Here is a 13,749-nt window from a genome sequence, read left to right as displayed (position 1 = left end):
TAAAAACCCTGAAAACACTGTAGACGTAAGAAACAAAAGACAGTGAACTACTGCTTGTTAAATCACAGCACAGTTATTCTACAGTTCAGAAAAAAAGACAACTTTTAGCTGTATTTTGAGGACAGTAGTCATAATCAGAAATAACCTCCTCAGACATAGTTCTCTTTTTTTTTTAATTTTTCAACTATTTGTTTGACTTTGTTTTCTGAGAAAAAACATTGTAGAGTGAAATAGGCAACAGTTTGCATAATCCTTAGTGCTAGTAACAAAGATTGTGAATGTGGAAGATAATTAGATCTTTGGACATGGGATGCGGGTCATTTCAGAAGAAAGCAGTGAAAACAAAGCAGCATCTGAAGGTCAGTACTGGAAAACAGGCTGAGTATTGGCAAACTTGTGTCAACATTCCTATAAATTTAAAAGTCAGTCCTTGCTTTCTACAGCAGTTTCCCAAGGGAAAACAGCATAATTGATTTACATACTAGTTGTCATCAGTTCAGTAGAAATTTCTGGAAAAAATACTACACAAAATTCCTTAAAGAAAATATTTATCAATAACATAGAATAAAAGTGGATTTAGCAAGGCAAACAGAATCTAGAGACGGTTCCAGTGGTCATTTTATAAATATCAGATTTAGCTTGCTGCTGTTTGTGTAAGTAAAATTCATTTGCTTTGAGAATAATAGCATTTTAAAACATCTTCTTTGGCTCAAAGGCTGTAAATTACATTTTTCTATTTTGTTGGGAAGCCCACTTACCTTTCATACTTGCACTCTTAATAAAAAACAGCACAAGGGCGAGCCAAATCTGCCAACACGCATTTTGAGCAAGTGATTGCTTTAAGTCATAGGTGCCAGGAAAAACAATCAGGAAGCCCTTGGATCCACTCAGGAGACCCGTGTCACTGCAAAAGGAAGTTAACAGTGCTGTTAGACTGCTCTGCAATTTATCAACGTTGAAGTCTGCTTTTTCACTTGTTCCGCTGCGAGCCAAAAGTTCTGCTAATGAATATTGTACTTATTTCTCCAATGCACTCTATAAATAGTCACTTTGAATCTCATAGCAATTACTACAAATGAGCTCTGAGGTGAGATGAACATAAGCATTCCTGTCAGACATGGACAGGCTCAGGTACCTCCGAGCCTACTTGCAAATTAATCCCACAATTACTGGCATGCCTGATAGGATGTGCTGTCTCAGTAGTTTACGTGGTTAACTGCATACAGAAATGGCAGCCAGACAGTTCATATTCTTAGCGTGTGCGGCCCTAACATTGGCGTGCAACCTCACCTGCAGGCTTTAATTCTTAAAAGAGTGAGTTCTTACCAGGACCTTACCTCTACGTTTAATATGTCATCGTGGTTATAGAGGCTTATAATCATCATACTGAACCATGATGCTGAGGTTTGGAGCATTCTTCCTAGACTCCAGAGTGTGTGTGTACACACACATACACACACACATATATGTATAAAACAATGAAAAGAGAAGTACATCCAGATGGCATTCCAGGCCTCCTAAGACCTCTTCAGTATCACCATTTGCATCTTTCTGTTATCTGGAGAGGAATTTTTTCTAGTGATGAGTGCAAACAGCAGGAAGAAAAAAAAATGCAGACATGGAATACATTTTGGATGGAAAAAGTACAAGCCTTTTTTCTTATTTTTCATTCAGCTTTTTGTTTTCTTGTAGCATTTCAGCAACATATTAATCTGGATCTTCTAAGTAAAAAATTACTCCTAGTTTAAAACTACTTGTATTTTTTCCTCAAGCAATAAATTCTGATTTTATTTGCATCAGCATAAATTTATAGTGTCAACTGATAACCACAGATAAGAGAGAAAAAAAAATCCAAAAAAGTTCTGTATTAGTGGTAATGGATCAAAACTACCCCGGGGACAGCATTTGACACAGAATACCAATATATTGCTGAAAAAATACCACACCTAGCCACCCACCCCCAAAGATTTCAGATATAATTATCTCTTAGAGATAGTTTAAACTTTTTCTTATGTGTATGTGATATCCCACCAAAAAAAAGTCATTAGGAGAAGTATTATGTATTATTCTCTTAAGATGCAATTTGCATGTTTTAGGTTTCTCTGCAACGCCTACGCAAATGATATTTAGCTACTAGTCTGCTATTGCTTCTGGGCTGATGCATATTCTATCCTCATTTACAAACACTAACTAATGAGGCAAGTAGTATTTTTATATATTACATTACAACTCACATATCTCACCAAAATAAACAGGATTTTCTGACTCAATAGCAGAAGAAAAAAAAAAATCTAATCTGCCACCTTTCCTGAGCATGGCAACTCGAAAGGTTACTACACACAGCTAGCTGTCCTAATTATGGCTAGAAAGCTTGGATCTCAGCACCAGGAATGAACTGGGGTATGTTGGAAAGCACAAGCTAGAATAAGGTTTGAAAGATTGTGGTGGGTCTGCCAGTCCTTCTGTGATAGCTTGCTAAAACAGTTCTGGGGTGACTGGTAAGGCTAAAAAATCCCCGAGTCTTTCAGAAATCCTTCTGTTTACAATTTAACGACTTCTTTTTGCCAGGAATGAACAGGTTGGGATGAGCATCAAGACTTTCTCCCTGTTACCTCTGGTTACTCCAAACTTTTCCCGTACTTTCTCTGTTGATGAAGAAAGGAACGAGGTATTTGCGCAGAATGGAGGTACCAGAGATGGTCTGCTTGATAAGCAGCGGAAGGAGGCAGGCAGGGCTAGGTCTTGTAAATTAAGTTATCACTGCTTCCTCTTTAAGTTTTCTTCTGTCTCTGGTTTATTTCTTGGGTAAACCAGTGTTCATTAGTTGTTTCTGCATTTAGTCTTCAACAATTGGCAAAATTGAAAATACACATCTGATTCAATGTTATGAGAGCTTCAGTAAGGAAAATCCAGAAATTTCTGCACTAAGGCAAACCTCAAAGGTTTAGATGAGGCAGCGAATCAACTCACGCAGTGCAAAGTAGTATCTGCCCAGATACCACGATCATCTTGTAGTCTGCGTATAAGCACAGGGGACAGTCGTAACGGTACGTTCAGTTATGCAAGACCAAGGAAAGCTAACTTAGGTATGAAGATACAATATCTGAAAGAAAGGGTGTTTTATTATACAAGACGAGAGTAAACCCATAAAGGAAGAGCAGCCCTCTTTCATAGCACAGCAAAAAGATACCAGCAAATCTTCATCCATTCCCAAAAACTTTTCACAGTCTATGTACACACATTACTTACTTTTAATGAACTGCAATGGCATATATTAATCAGAAAGTCTATACTAAAGCAGTAATTATTGCAAAGTTCCACAATTATAAGGGGGTGTTTGAGTAGATGTACTTAGTACAGATTAATATTCTTTTAATTATATAACTTACTGAGATCTGAATAAAAATGAAGCTATACAGTGGCGTGTTCTTGGAGTTGGCAGTGGTAGTGGTTCCTCAGTGGTAGGCATACATGACAAAGCTTCACCAGTCTCTCATCTTTTTCCCCCCTCTCCTATTCATTTATCATACGGTTACATAAAAACAGCAGGGAAATGAATTATGCATATTTTTTTAGCACACTGAAAAGTTAATGAAAAGTTAAATACAACTTAGGTGTGTGATTGCACAAAGCACATATTTGACCTTACTAAGCTTTAAAAGGCATTCTAAGATTAGCCTAGCATGTATTTCAAGTGTACAAAAAAATACAAAATTCGTTCTTAAAATGCTAGTACAGACCGTTTCATGCCTAAATCCTCATTATGTTCAATGTATTTATAGGAAATGACTCAACTTTTAAGTGGGTAAAGACAAGTAAACCCTCCTTTCTTGTGGAAAAGTGGTGCTCGTATATTCAGATGCTACCTCGTCAAGCTACAACCTTCAATAAATCATGTTTTGCCTAGGAATGAACAAAGACTATGCAAATGTTTCCACGTACCAATTTTCGTCAAAGTGACTGTGAAACATTGAAGCATTTTACAGTTGAGAAAATGGGAGGGAGGGAACAAGAAGAGGTGAAGAAGGGGAAAGGAAAACCCAGCCTTCCAGTTTCAGGGTTTGCATACAAGCCTGAGAGCCCCAGGAAGCCCATGATGACACCTCCATCCTCCAGCTCACTTTCACTTTTCCATTTGTTACGTCTCATTTTAATGTTAGGTCTTGATCCTCTTATTAGCCACAGGGGGAAGAAAATTACATGAAAATGAATAGAGATACTAAGGTTAGAACAAATTCCTGTACTTCCAGCAATACACAAAATAGACTGTTTTATTCTATGCTTTATTTCCTGTTCTTGCATAGCGATGGAGAACACAGCAGTTCAAGGATCTTATGTACCATCCTGTACCAATTCACCATCCTACAAGGAAGACAATGGTAAGAGTTGCTTTGGTTTATCCATTTGTGAAATAGAGAAATAGTTTAAGGAGTTGAAAAAATTCGTATTTAGTTTGATATTTCTTAGAAGTTTCAAGGCCAGCAATTTAGATATTGTCCTTGAGATGTAAAAAAGTTACTTCATTAATTCAGCTCTGCTCCGCTGACAACTCCTGGACTAAGTTTCAGCCTCAGTTGTTAGAGATGTTTCAGGTCTAGATTTTCTTTACTAATAAGCTTTATCAAAAGAATGGGAGGATGAAGGTTGTTACACTGTTGTGGCTTAAAATGGTAAATATAGATGAACTGCAGGAAGCGGTTTTTAATATCATTGTTATATTAGAAAAATACTTCAACAGTCCTCTGAATAAATGGAGCATCTTACTGAAAGCAGACAGCAATTCTTCCAGATGTACATGGGATTTCTACTAAACTCAAAAAAAGCCAAGTGCTGCTTTTAACTTTCTTTGGAAAGCCACTAACAGGCCAAGATCTGCCTGCTTCAAAACTTGCCTCTTCTTCCTCAGCATAATACTGAGGAGTTGTGATGACTCAGCAGTGCTGTGGCAGCACGTCCTGCAAGAAGCTCTTCTACGTAACATCCCTTGACTTCCTTAAATGCAACAGTTCAAACTAGCTGGTCTTCAGAGAACCTTGGTACAGCTTTATTTTTGAAAAACAGGAACAAGGGTCTTTATTTTGGAAGCAAAAAATGGTTGAGTTCTAGTTGGAAATGATCTCTTACATTCAGCCTCCCTCTAGCTTCATCGTTACGGATCGTACCTTTAGCAGTCAGCAGGAGAGTCTGAGTCTTGCTTGCAAGTTTTATAATGCCGAAATCAAAACTAAATAAGAACAACTATACTTTATGCAATAAAACTGTGGTCAGATGACTGCTTCAGCTATTACTGACACTAACTAGTATCACCACTTTCACACCGTGATTGCGCTGTATCCTAAATTCTGGCACTGTGGAGCAATTCCTCTCTGAAACAACCGGTGTCAGATAGCCGTTCACTGCTGACATACAGCTAAACATCCGCCTCTCATAGATGAAACCTTATCTCAGATAAGGTGCTGCTCTGAGAAAGGCTTTCCAGGTTCGGGCACATATTCAATTTTCTGAATACATATTCAAATTTCTGAACAGTTTTGGAGTACTGTAAGGAGAGACATGAGCAGGTAGTAAATTCCGTTTACTTTACAGCTACGCCTCTTGATTAGAGCCCCAAAATGGGATTCGTTTGCTTTCTTTTGTGAAGATGATCATAAGATTATCATATTACCAACGACCAAGACCCTCAAAAAAGAGGAGCCCCACTGTCCCCACTGTCACTGATAATATCCAGTGTAATACAGGAAAACACTGAGACCCCCATAACAAAACTGCTAGCTACAACTTTCAAATATTTTAATAAATCTTTTGAAGGGAATGATACACTTTTTCAAAGTGATTCCTATTCCATGTAAAAAGTTTAAAATTGACAATATTTTAGGCATATTATCACAATGGTGTATAAAACCAGTTTGATATTATTGACCCGTGTAAATTACTTTGGCCTCTTGCAAGTCTTAACACCCTAAAACCATTTGCTTGCGGAGACAATCTCACAATAACGACTACGTATACTCTGTGTTTCTGCTCCCTTGTCTTCCCTTTCTTTTCGTTATTATACAACTGCATGAAAACCTTTCACTTTGTTCCGACTTCATTCCTTTTCATTTCCCCCCTCCTATTATGGTGGAAACTATTGAAGAATTAACCTGCTGCTAGTCACTCCAGGGTCAGTTTCTCTGTTTTTGTTTTGACAAAGATTAATTTGGATTCAGGCTCTGAATGGCAGCTTTGGGAGGAATACAGCAGACAGAGCCGACACTTTGCTACTGAGCTAAGTAGAAAGCAGGACAAGACTCACAGGCTTCAAGTTAATGCATTAACTTCTAAAAATGCAAACCTACAAAACAGTCAGTGTACTTCTTTACCTTAAAAGAAGTAATGGGTTTGTATTTCCCCCCTGCCAATGACTTCACTGTTCATGTCATGTATGCATGATGCAATTAATGAGAAAAGTCACAGTTTCATTTAGCAACTCATGCACATCACAAAAGAGATATGAAAGTGGGAATTAACTCAGGACAGACCGAGAGCCAAGTCTTCCAAGAGACCCTTAATGTTTAAAAATATAAATAGACATTATTGAACTGTCAGCTGCAAAACGCCTTTTTGAGTAACAGCAAAGCAACATGACTACCATTCTTAAGAAGTACAAAGTGTGTCAGTGATGGGAAAAAAAGATGTTAAGGCTGGACCCTCTGGCAGCAGTCACCACGTTCGTGCCTTTCAGGGTCAGCACAGGGAAAAGTCCTGATTAAGAAACGTAGCTTTGAGCCCAACACACAAGAAACTGCACTAGGACAGGAATGAAAAACTGCTGTGCAGCCGCTTGCCAAAAGAAAGCAGCTCACAGTCAAAGAACAGTGTTGCAATGGGCAAAGTACCAGCGCAGAGACGTACGGAAAAGGGAAGCAATACTTGGGATTCTCAGCAGTGTGCTGTGCCACGCCAGGTTAGTACATCCCCTAAGAAACCTACCCGAACTATAGGCCTGCGCATCCACTGAGAGACCAGCTGAAAACAGTATTTTACACAAGAATAGAGGTCAGTGCTAAATATTTTACAATTTTGTCAAACTCAGTTTTGATAAGATCGCTGTCATTCTTCATGATACGCCTTTTGTGTTTGCATTTTGTATTTGATGATACCATCAGAAAAATGTCATTTGGACACAGACCGTTAGGTCTACATCTGTAGTACCTTTTTGTAGATTTTTTTCCATTTTTTAATGATGAATGTTACTGATTCTTTGCCATTTTCCTTGGGGGAAGGAAGACATCTATTTGGATTACGTAGAGCCTGAAACAGCCAGTGTTTTTTGGCTAATGTACAGAAGCGATAAAATGAAAGCACAGATTCACAGGGCAGTGGCCGTACGCAGCCGTGGAGTGGAAGAGATTCAAGGCCTTCAGTAAAACTGAGATTCTGAAGTCTGTGTTATAAAATGCAGAACGTCTAGCACTGGACATAGGTTAGAAAAGACTACTAATCCTGCGATGCTGACCATCAGTACACTTGAAACATCACAGATATAGATGTTCTGATACCATGCCATCATCAGTCGCATAATCACTGTGTGAGAGACATTACATTGCTGCTTTTTGACTTTTTTCTTTAAAGAGATACTCAAAATTTTTCGTTAATTTAAGGGGGGCGGGGAAGAACAGAAACTCCTGTGACTGTTTACCGGTTCGTCTGCTTTCTTAGTTTTGAACTGTACGTTTATGCCACTGAGAGGAGGGCAAAGCACACGAGAAAGACATTTTTAAAAAAATACCATTAAAAAAAAAAAAGAGGAAAAAAGGGATAAAGGGAAACCCAAAACACTTCTTTGTGCTAATTCATTTGGAGAGTTAAGATCAGGAATAAGCTCCTCCCCAGTCCACAAGACAATAGTATCATCCAGTATAAACTAAATGTTCCAGCTTGAGTGTGTCATCTCCATTGCCCTTTAGGGCAAGTAACCATCATATATGTAGATAATATAACCCGCGTTGGTTTCTTTAAATCTCATTTCTGTGCCTTTAATACAGTTGCTTCCATTCCTCTGACAGAGCTGATCGTTTGATGCTAGTTGCTTAACATCAGGTGAATGACAGATTCTTGAAGGTACCCAAATATTGGCAGCAAAATCCGCTAGTGCATCTGGCTTGTAAATATAACAGCTGATAAACCACATACAGAACAGCCTACTACGTGTGTGCAAACGCAGGTCTGACTCACCTGAGCAGCAGTTGTGCTGGCATGCTTCTTTCAGATGCCATTAGAATACAGTTAAATATAAAATCAAATAGAGCGCAGTAAAAGCATTTAAGGTACCATAGACGTGTTCAGATATCAGAATGGTGGACACATTATTATAGACATCCGAATAGAAAACATACCTTAGAACTAATAAATAGTTTATTTTCTCCTTTCCGTGGTAATTTTCACAGATTAGCTAATGACAGCCTGATGTTTGTCAAGAATTTTTTGCAAACTCATCTTTTCCTTAGGTGACAAAATAAATTTAAAAAATGGGTCAGGAAAGGCTTTGAGAGGTTTTCCAGTCTACCTCCAGTTCCAGGAAGATAATCTATAATTCAAGCTATTCCTTGGAGACCTTCTCATAACCCCTCCTGGGACCCATCCTTGGTGAAAACCCTGTCACCTTCCCAGGCCACCCATTCTAGGGGCAGATTATTCTTATCATCAGAGGCTTGTCCTCTTGTGTGGCCTAAATTCCCAACCAACTTAACTGCAAGCCTCTTGAAAACTAGTTCATTACTATTCTCTTTGCAATTACTATTTATTTATTGGAAGACCTATCACATCTCACCCTCAGTCTTCTCTGCTGTAGACTAAACATGCCAGTTCTTCCAGTCTTTCCCCACAGGTCCTATTTCCCAGACCTTATTCCTGCTTTTCCTCACTGGCTTCCCTCCAAATGGCCATCGTCTTCCTCATAGCATGGTTCCCGAAATTGGACACAGTGCTGCAGTAGGAGCCTTATCAGTACTTGAGTGGAAAGCTTACTTCATCTTGCAGATAGTCTTGTTTATACAGCCCAGTGCTTGCTTTTTTTGGTACTGTTGTTTGGCAAGAATATGAAATTATTAGTGCTTGTTTAATTACTAATCCATTGCAACTCCCATTCCTGTAAAGCTCTTGGTTTCTAAGAGCCTGTTCTTTGGCTTGTTCTGTTGACACAGTAAGCAACGTTTCTTTTTCATCTTACAAACATCCACTTCAGGAATATTCAGGATCCTTCATCCTTGTGTAGACTATATCATGTCCATAGAAAGATTTGCAGTATGAAATCTCTAAATTAAATTTGCCATGCTTCCATCTTCCCCTCCTCCCACTTGCAGTGCCTGGCCTATGATACCCATAAGCACTGCAAGTCCCAAAGATCCCATGATTTTGGGGTTTGCCAGCACTGTTAGTGACAGAACACATGCTCTATCTCTACATTTTGATAGCCTTCACCTTTGCAAAATGGCTGACTTGAAAAGTAAAGGAAATTTGTCCTTCAGGTGTAGCACAAATGATGTTCCATGGAAGCACCTTATGCCCAGCTGTCACACTTGATCATATACAGCAAATATTAAGCGCCAGGGTGCATTTTGCTTATTTAGGAGATTTCAACTGCAGTGTTTTGAACAGTAAAGAGAACTGGAACAAATTGCAAAAATAGGATAATGTACACAGAATTCCCTTATCTCTAACTCAAGAAAGTCTTAAAAAAAAAAATTAACTATCTTTAGGGGCAATTTTATTCTAATTGCATCTACAAGGAACTTTAGAAGTCTTCTGAGGAGCTTTGTGACCCCTAATTAGAACTTTGTACAGACATAGACTGGAAATTAACTGAAATACCCAGACACACTGAAATAGGACACACACACACCCCTTACATAAAAGCTATATTTATTACATAAACATTTTAACTGGGGAAAACATTAGATAATTGGAGAAACCCCCTGCCCCCAACCCCAGTTAAGCACCACTCACAGCACAGCAAGAGTAAAATTAACTTGGCAAATAGCGTTCATGCTGTAAAGCTGCTTCCATGCATGGATGTCACTGTGCTGCTTGCTCTGTCCTTCCATCTTTGAAAGAAAGATGTTAAAGGAAATGATTTGAGACTATTTTGAGGTTCACCTTTTGTTCGGCAGTTGCATACATTATTTTTTCAATCTGTTTAATCAGCGTCAAGAGTCTATCCCTGTAAGAAATCAGATAAAGCGCAAAATGACTTGACATACTGAATAACTGCTTTATGCTTAAGCAGTAACGACAAGGATACCTAGACTCCACCTTTGATGACAGAAGAATGGAGATATTCTGAGTTGCAGAAGGTCTGTACAGCTGATCACCTGCTATTCAACTTACAACAGGATGAGGAGAAACAGGTAAGTTGGTTTTTTTTTTTCTCTCCTTAAAACTGTCCTCTCTGGAAGGAAGTTACTTGCAGAAGGTTACCAACAGTCATAACTTTTTTAATGCATGAAAGCAAAACAGAAATGCAAATCTTTGACTTGTACATTCAACTGAAAGAGGAAATAAAATTACTATGGTATATAGCTAGCCTGTTCCACCATTACACTGATTTACTCTGAGGAAAGATGGAAACTGGACTGAGAGGGAACAAATATCCCAGTTGCTGTACTGCCCGCACAGCTTTGCGGGTGTATCGTGGCTAAGCCTGACGAGGATGTCATCCTGCCACCAGCCTCGGTCCATGCCAGGCCCTTTTGCTAAACATGCTGCCAGGGGTGCCAGGCAGGACCAGCTGGTGAGTTCCTGTCTGGTAGAAACGGGACGGGTAGCAAACCACTCTGAGCCCAAACAGCCTCCGTAGATTCCAGGAGGTGTTGCTTGAGACAAGGAGAAGTACGGCGGTGGTGGGGAGATAGCTTTGCGTGTTGGGGGGGTGAGGAAGATGTCTCCCTTTTTCTTTTTTAATCCACAGCACCATGAATTCTGGATACAGCTGTAACAACAGACTGTTTTGTACCAGTGCCTACGGCTCCCCGACAGCGACAAGGTGGTTCAGCAGAGTCCAACTCTTGCAGATCGCTGGATGCTGCACACATTTCCAAGAGTTTGAGAGGGCTGTATCGCCATTAGGCAAAAGGCAACAGCAGAAGGTCAGCAGACTGCGTCAGAATTCAAGGGTACGGACTACGATAAATGGTGTAACACAGTGCTGTGAGTGCCTAGGTAGTGTTTTTCCTCTATGCAGAGAGAGGCAACAGTGGCCTGGGACCTAATTTGTGTAACAAGCTATTTAAGAGGGAAGCTAATTGAAGTATATAAATCCTGAAGAATATCACATCAAGCCAAGATACTATTATTAGCGCAACCTAGATGAGGTTACAGAAGTGCATTAAAAAACCTCAATAAAAAAATTAGTAGGAAACTTTTCCTACTTCAAGATCCCACGAGACAAATTCTCTCAAGCAACGGTATTATCCAGAATAATAAAAAAAGAATACTAAAAATGGAAGGTAGGAAAAGCACAAGTTCACCCAAATGGGTCACAACTTGTTCCTAACGTTTACTGTCAGTATGTTCCAGAGTTAAGAGATCACAGCCAACTAACAAGAGTGGCAGCTGAAAGTAAAATTAAACTATAATTCTGCATCAAAATTGTTTTTTTAATTACATGCTACTTATTGTAAAAGGTTGATGTGAAGTTAACTGACCCAGAAGCATTTTCAGCAGTGTCCTCTGATAAACTCTGGTCTCATTCTTCCATTACCTGTCCTAAGCGTATTGAGTTTTCCCCTCTGCCAGCTTTTAACCTATCCTACCAAAGGCAGAAGTAGCATTTAAGGGCGTTTCCATCCTTGTGATATGATCAGACTGGAGAGTGCAAGGGCACACTTCGTTTCTGTTCCCGTCACCACAAGCCATGAGGAGGATGTGGACAGAAAGCCACAGCTGAGAAGCTAAAAGCAACAAAGTAAAAAACCCCAAACCATACAAACAAACAAAACCCAACCAACCAAAAAAAAAAAACCAAGAAAAGAAAAAAACCCAGAGAAATGCAAAGCATGTGCAGTGAGGAAAGGAGACTGAGGTGAAGCAGGGCAAGGGAAGCACCAACGAGCACCACACGCTATTTCTAACCTTGGAAATTAAGTGCATAACTCTGTAAAGAAAGAGGTAGTGTGACTTCACGCCAGGACAACACCCACCGCACTTTAAAGAATCAATACCTTAGGAAAAAAGCACAATCAAACTACATGAAGAAACAACAGCTTTAACTTAGTTGTTTACACTGCATGCCCTATGGGGTACATCTACTTGAAAGCTCCTCCTCTAATTTTGAAGCTCAGGCCTTATTTGGAAAAAACAAACAAACAAACAAAAACCCAACAACCAAGAAACCCACACCAAAATAAACCAAAAAAACCCCCAGATCTTACTGAACAATTTTCTTGGGTCAACTTCTCTAAAGACAGATTTAGGGTTAGCTGAACATTGACAAGGAAGCGAGTTTTGCATTTCTTTGAAAGAGAATCCTTTGGGCCACGCTGCCACTTGGAACCAGACTCTCACCATTCCCTCTTCACATACTGAGACCCAGTGGAAGTACTTTCTTACCCTGTTCAAAGTGTGGTGCCTTTTACCGCAGCTTAAACAACATGAATATACATCTGTATATTACCAAAGTGAACGAAATGCATAGATAGCATTAGGTCACATTAGGACAGTTCCAGGAGACATCCACATCTAATCAAATACGAAGTGCCAGAGGTAGGCAGCACGCCTCCGTTAAGGCGGTGACTGATTGCAAGTGCTACATTACAAGCGCGCTCTGTACCTACATGGTGGAGACTCTCTAAAAGCAGTTCAACATTCTGCTACCTTTGTGGCCACATTTTGGCTCATTTTTTTGTGGTAAGACTAGAAACCCACAGGAGAGCATTCTTCCAGCCTCCTGTTTGCACATGAAGTTGTGGTGAAACAGGATGAAAAAAATGCCCAACCCTACACTTCGTGTCTAGTTTGTAGTCTGTCATCCTCTCCTCTTCTTGAAATAATGCCTTGCCTCCCTCTGGTCGTTAGGTCGCTCTTTAGAGTACGATATCAACTCTGCTATTCCATAAAGACTCTCTGAGAAGCAGGTAACGGGTAGTTACGCTGATACACCAACCTTCATGCAGCCTCATGCACAGACTAACCAGACTAATTTCAGGTCTACAAAAATAAAATGCTGTCTTTGCTAACTTTGTCTTAAAGCCTATTTATTGCCTTTCCATAGGTCTTGAAGAACTAAGAGACACATACAGAATTGTCAGCAATATTTTTCCTTCACCCCTTTCCTGCGAGTAAATAATTAAATCCTTTACCTCTGACTGTAAGTTTTATCAGCATGCCCTTGTCTGTTTTAACAGTGCATCACAGCCAGTGCTGCTCTTCATCTTCGCAGAGGAAGCTCATGTATAAAGTCAAGGGATGGCCAGTTTTCATTTTCAGTATAAAACAGTCATTTACTTAAAGAAAATCCAGGAAACCCAATTCAAACATGCCTCATGTGAAGTATGAGGTTATTGGACTAAGGTCACAAGAAGTATTGTCTTAAGGGCAGATTATTTTTTACATTAAGCAGCTGTAAATGTATTTGAGAAGAAAAATGGTTCTGTTGAAAATTATCTTTTTCTGTTTGTAACTCAGTGAATTCATAAATCTTGGCTGGGCTTTCAATTCACTAGAAAGCGCATATATATAGATATATATGTCTGTGTGTATATACACATATAT

Source organism: Rissa tridactyla, chromosome 10, assembly GCF_028500815.1.
Source record: "Rissa tridactyla isolate bRisTri1 chromosome 10, bRisTri1.patW.cur.20221130, whole genome shotgun sequence".
In the NCBI taxonomy this organism is placed as follows: Eukaryota; Metazoa; Chordata; class Aves; order Charadriiformes; family Laridae; genus Rissa; species Rissa tridactyla.
The sequence above is the reverse complement of the archived record's forward strand: the minus strand, read 5'-3'. Positions refer to the sequence as shown.